General features: G+C 44.1%; 1 long non-coding RNA gene across 1 annotated transcript; it reads left to right on the top strand.

Annotated features, from left to right (window-relative positions):
* The first annotated feature begins 258 nt into the window (after positions 1–258).
* On the top strand, positions 259–5,435 carry LOC135806821 (uncharacterized). Its single transcript, XR_010551295.1, has 4 exons — positions 259–338; positions 642–765; positions 4,058–4,320; positions 5,172–5,435. It is a non-coding gene; the product is annotated as an uncharacterized LOC135806821 (long non-coding RNA).
* The last annotated feature ends 388 nt before the right edge of the window (positions 5,436–5,823 follow it).

The following is a 5,823-nucleotide window of genomic DNA, read 5'->3' as shown; positions in this document are numbered from 1 at the left end:
ACAACGTCATATACCTGATATACCGGTACAATCAAGAGTACAGAGACATGACTGTACTCTTGGAACAATGCATAAGGTTGCATGCCAGCATTATCCCTGCACCCCCGGCCCCTACCTAGAAGTACTTTTCAGCCAAAGTAGCCCCTTTTGACCTTTCGCCTTCCACGCTCTTTCCCGATTCGTAGTACGTGTACTTTCGCTGTCTGCATATAAAAGCTGCCGGGTTATCGGAGTCTGTTCACATTATTATTTCGTGCTTTCCTTCCTTAGTTTCTTACTCAATGCTGCCGATACAGTCCAGTAACGTTACATGTCCCGTTGTCCTATCTGTGAGCCAGGTGAGTAAGCCGTCATGTAAACACAATGGCGACGCATTTTGTTCAGGAAATTGTGTTTAGAAGCAAATGCAGGTCTTTTGTAACTTTTCCCTGGAATAATCATCTCTCTTTGTTTCGGTGTCCCTGAGTCTTTCTGCTCTTGGTTGTCTAGCATTCTTGCACCGGAGAAATTTCAATACAATACACCTATTCCTTGCTCTATTCGTGTTGTGCCTCCTTAATCGCTCGGCTTCCACCTACATTAGTTATCGTGAGTTGTGCAGTGACTGGGTACACTGCAATTGTGCTTCTGGCTCGTCGTAGATCTACATGTCAAGCGTATCGCTCCAAGTATTTGCGAAGTAAGCCAGGCAGACCACACAAGGCAACGGACAAGGTAGAAAAGAACAAGAAGACCAAGAACCCCGGTAAATCCAATCCTTACCAGGTAAGCCCATCAGATATCTACTCAAACTCACCATAATGAACACCAATGCCTTTATCATCCCTGGATTCCTTGACCATAATACTACTAGTACTGCACCCCACCCCTACCGTTTCTTGTTCCATTCACAATGTCACGAACATCAGTCGTGATCATTTTATGTGCCCCTTTTTTGGCACCAAGCGATTCCCTTTTGTATGCACCTAGCCATTTCTGGTTGTTCTGCAGCTAGCAGTGTGCTCTACTTGCTCTCTGTTGTATGCATCTACCCGTTTCTGGCTGCCGTGCATGTCGCGGTGTGCTCCCCTTTCTGCGCATGTAACCATTTCTGGCTACCATGCATGTCGCGGTGTGCTCCCCTTTCTGAGCATGTATCCGTTTCTGGCTGCTACAGCTCGCGTTGCGCTTCCCTTGCTCTCCTATGTGTACACACGTCCATTTCTGGCTGTACCCGCATGCCTATTTCTGCCTTCGCGCTGACCCCTGAGGAATCGCTTGAGCCTAGTATGGATCCAGTGATCCGAATGTAGCGTCGTTCCCAGCAAGAACTTGCCGACTTTATATTTTGTTGCTCTACAAGCAGCTTTTCGCGAGTCTTCTTCGTGTCTCTTCTTAAAGTAGAGACCAGTTTTTTCTGCTCTAATCAGTAGCTCAGAGCTACATCAATAGCAATAATAAAACCTTATAAAAGACCAAAAAAACTCTTGTCGCTGCGATGACAACGACGACACACAATCTCTTCATATTTGAGTTTCAAAGTTTGCAGCTTGTTCATCAAAATGGACGAGATTGCACAGATCACCACTTGGGCAAATCTCCTCGAGCCAGATTCCCTATACCAACTCCCCGACTACTCTCTAAATAGGTACGATCGGCAGCAGGCGATGCCATATGCCTACTTGGCATGTCAAAGGCTTTTGAAAAAGTCAGTCACCCTACGCTGCTGGAGTACCTGCTCGACATTGGCGGTTCTGGAACGGAATTTAAAATTTGCTTTGCCAACTACAGTATCTCTGCCATCGAACCCAGAAAATGCGCATTGCAACCAAGGACGGACCCTGTTTTTTTTCTACTTCACTATTATATTTTATTACTTTACTTGGGCATTCCCAACAGACATGATCCGCTGTAGCACATACTCCACTTTTATGTTTATGTATCTATGTCATTCGGATTTTCCAAGTTGTACAATGTACTGTTGAGATACCGAATTCAAATAAATCAATACCATACCATACCATACCCTAAGGTCTTCCTACAGGGTGCCCAAGATGAATGAATGTGTTAAAAGTTCCTGGCGAAATGAATAATTGGAGATAGGATTTGTGCGAAGGGATTCCGTCGGGAAGCGCATTGAAGCGGTCAGCACCAAGGAATGAAATAGATTTGTATCCAGCTTGAGTTTTCACAATGGGTAAAGAAAGGGAATTATTGCCTTTGCCTCGGGTGACTCTATCTGTGTGAGCGAAGTCACCGCGAAGGGAGAACATGTCAGAGAGGAGTAAACTGCAGATGCCAGGGAGATTTTTGTCCCACGTACTACGTATGTGTTTTACGTGTGTGTATCACGTGATACCGACCTATGGGGATAGGAGAAGTCCTGCGGCGCATCATTGGTAAATCCATGAAGACACTCCTCATGGATGACATCACTACCGCTGCTGGGGCGTCCCAACTTTGTGCAGGACACCCTCAGGAAGTGAAGCGGCTATCCATGCCCTGAGACAAGTTTTTACCTCTTTCTTATCTAGCCGCCGACCGCTGGAACTCAGTTCCGGCATCGGTCCGCCTTGCTGCTTCACCGAGCCAATTTCTTATTGCAATCCTAGATTGGCTAGGGTACCCCGTAAGGAGACCATAGGTCTGTGGGGACTGCCCTAGAAAAATATGAATACATAATTATGCACTTCCTTTTTTTTTGTTCACACTTTAAATTATGCTGTTATAAAAGGTTCTATTTTGTACACAGTACCCTCAGTTCCGATACTATTCACTGATAAGCAGAACACGAAAATCGATTTTGAATAACATAAAAATCCTTAAAAATTTCCATGAACTCGTTGTCTGGCCATGTCTGCATCGATTATACTCTTAATTGCACTAATAAAATACTTTAGTATATATGCTATACGTGCCATGAAAAAAATAATAATAATGATGACAACAAACAGGAAGAAGAAGCACAATCAACAAGAGAACCGACAAGTTAGAGAGCTCTGCATAACGCAAACAGCAAAGGCGATACCAACCACGAGAGTGCTAAACTTCTATGAACAGGAGCGAAATACTCAATCCAGGGACAGAACTGCTTCGTCATTCGTAGACTCATCAGCGCAGCAAAGAGAAAATGAGGCCGGACCTGATTTGAATTGAAAATACAATTTTCAAAGCCAGATTTAAACCAGGTCCGAACGTACCTTACCAGAGTGCTCAAACTGAAAAGTCAGCGAGCTATGCATAACGCAAACAGCAAAGGCACTACCTGCATGAGGGTGGTCAACTACTAAAAGAGCAGGAGTGAAATCCTTATTTGGTGGAGAGAACTGTTTCGCTCTTTGTGGACTAATCAGTGCAGCACAAAGAATCTTCTATCTTCTAAGGCGGCAAAAAAAGATACAAACATGACTGGGACGATTAAATATTTGCCTATAAATATCACGATCATTAGCAGCAGCAAGAGAGACAGAAAGACAGAGAGACAGAGAGACAGAGAGACAGAGAGAGAGACAGAGACAGAGAGACAGAGAAAGACAGAGAGAGACAGAGAGAGAGAGAGAGAGAGAGAGAGAGAGAGAGAGAGAGAGAGAGAGAGAGAGAGAGAGAGAGAGAGAGAGAGAGAGAGAGAGAGAGAGAGAGAGAGAGAGAGGGAGAGAGAAAGAGAGAGAGATGTCTGTATGATTGATGAGTCCAGTTTTGTTTTGTAATTTTAGACCATATACGATGAACTCGTATGGTGAGCCAAGGTTCAATTTATAGAAAGGAAAAGAAAAGTGGACATAATAGCGTAACGTTTAGTTCCTTCGTCCTTTTTCTTTTCTGTACATTTATGATGAGGACGGCTGTAGGATTTTGATCCAGGAAACATTCCATCCAAAAAATAGTGCGAGGGCTTGTAGTGATGGTTTGCTGATGCAACTATATGATACTATCGACCAGCTATTCTTTATTGATAAAGTATGTTTCTATATGCCTGGCTGCTTTTATGTTTGCCATTGTGCATGTGTTCCTCTTCATGTGTGTGTGTGCGTGAGTGTGTGTGGGTATGTGTGTGTTTGTTGGTTGTGCGGACGTTCAGGTCATTCCGTTGAGGACCGGGAATACAAGGCCAGGCTTCTGAGCAAACCTTGGCAACGGACGGTCAACAGCATATTGACTATTGATACCACTTCAAGGGAATTAACGTCAGCCGCGTGTAGAATGGAGAGTGCTGTATTCAACGTGTGGCCAGGCCATTTACTGCCCTTATTGTCCTTGCGGGACATCATCCAGCTGTGTGGAACCTCCAAGCATTTGAAGGCGCTGCTAATCGATGAAAACATGTTTAGCATTCTATGTCGGGTAAGTAGTTTGTTTACTTGATATTTTAAATTAGATCAAAACCAAGTGGGCATTGATGTCCAATAATTATTATAATGGCGATACAATAAAAAAAAATGAAACGTGTCCTGAGAAAATGAGAGAGAAGTAAAGGAGAAATGCATGTACCTTTAAGTATTAAAATTGTGGAATACATTCAGGGTCCCTACGGTAAGATTACGACTACTGGCGTTGTTGTGGTTCAATAAAGGGGAGTAATTTGACGGCTGTGGTCTAGTATGAAATGGGACTGCATTAGGGTATCGTCTATTGTGATGGTGAATTCCGGCAGAAATTGGAATTAGTTGGCGACTTTACACTAGTCGAACACATGCAGGAGCTTGTGACTAGAGAAAATGATGATGCATGAATTCTATTTTGCTAAAATAAAAAAAAATGAGCCATGTTAGACATTCGGTGAATTATCATGGGGAGCTTAGTGTTCGAAATGCTAAAGAACTCTAGTATGCAGTTTTGCTTTTTCCGGGGGGGGGGGGGAGTCGGCACACAACGCCGTCTCCTGTTCACACTCGAAATGCAGCCGTATAGTCCGTTTACGTCACGTCGGAATTCTACTTTACTCTTCCCGGGGAATTGTGTGTTGCTCCGTAAGCGTGAGCTTGCGCTATTCCTGCCGACTTGAATTCTCACTTGACTGACTCACGACTACCATCCAGAGCACACGAGAAGCGCACGAGAAGACCAAAACGTCCAAGGAAAACTGGCTGTACTATCATAGTGATCAGGTCAAATTGTCAACCGATATGCTTCACGAATTCACAAATAAGTTGTTTTCACTATCAATTTCTGTATTCTTTGTCCTATACGTGCAGCAACGCTATCAACTCAGGCCTCATTTGGACGTGTCATATATAGACGCTGCCATAAACCTGGAAATTGTCACCGGTGTGGCCAGCGTGTATCATAGCCATTGCATCGATACTATGCGTTGCATTTACGGCAGCCATGTGGATGTTGCTTTGGTCGGCAGAGCAAAGAAGCAGTCGATTATCACACTGTCGTGCCTAGAGTTGATGCTGCCAGCACAGCTGAGTGATACCACTAGCTGGGACAGCGCTGGCCTGTTCAAGTCACTCGCCGAAAGCCATTTACTACATGCTCTAGAAGATCGTAAATTCCTCCCAAACCTTTTGCTGAAGGATGTCGACCGAAAACTTGAGGAGATGGAAGAAGAAGAACTTGAAAACTTCAACTTTGAACCAATGCAGTACCTGTTTAGAAATGTCACAGATTTGTTCATGAGAGACGGATCGGAGCAAACGTGTCAAGAAGTGATTATCAACTCGATGGAACCACTTATTGCGAGGATGACCAAATACATGCCTTACGTTAACCGCTCGCGGAGGCTTGTGGAAATTGCGCATTCGTTGCATGATTTAGCCCAGACAGACGCAACTTTGTTATCAGCTCTGGGACTTGAAGATCTCAACGCAATTCCTCTTCCGGATGATGATGATGATGATG

Source organism: Sycon ciliatum, chromosome 1 (assembly GCF_964019385.1).
Source record: "Sycon ciliatum chromosome 1, ocSycCili1.1, whole genome shotgun sequence".
Taxonomy (NCBI): Eukaryota; Metazoa; Porifera; class Calcarea; order Leucosolenida; family Sycettidae; genus Sycon; species Sycon ciliatum.
Note: the sequence above shows the minus strand (reverse complement) of the source record. Positions and strands in the feature narration are given on the sequence as shown.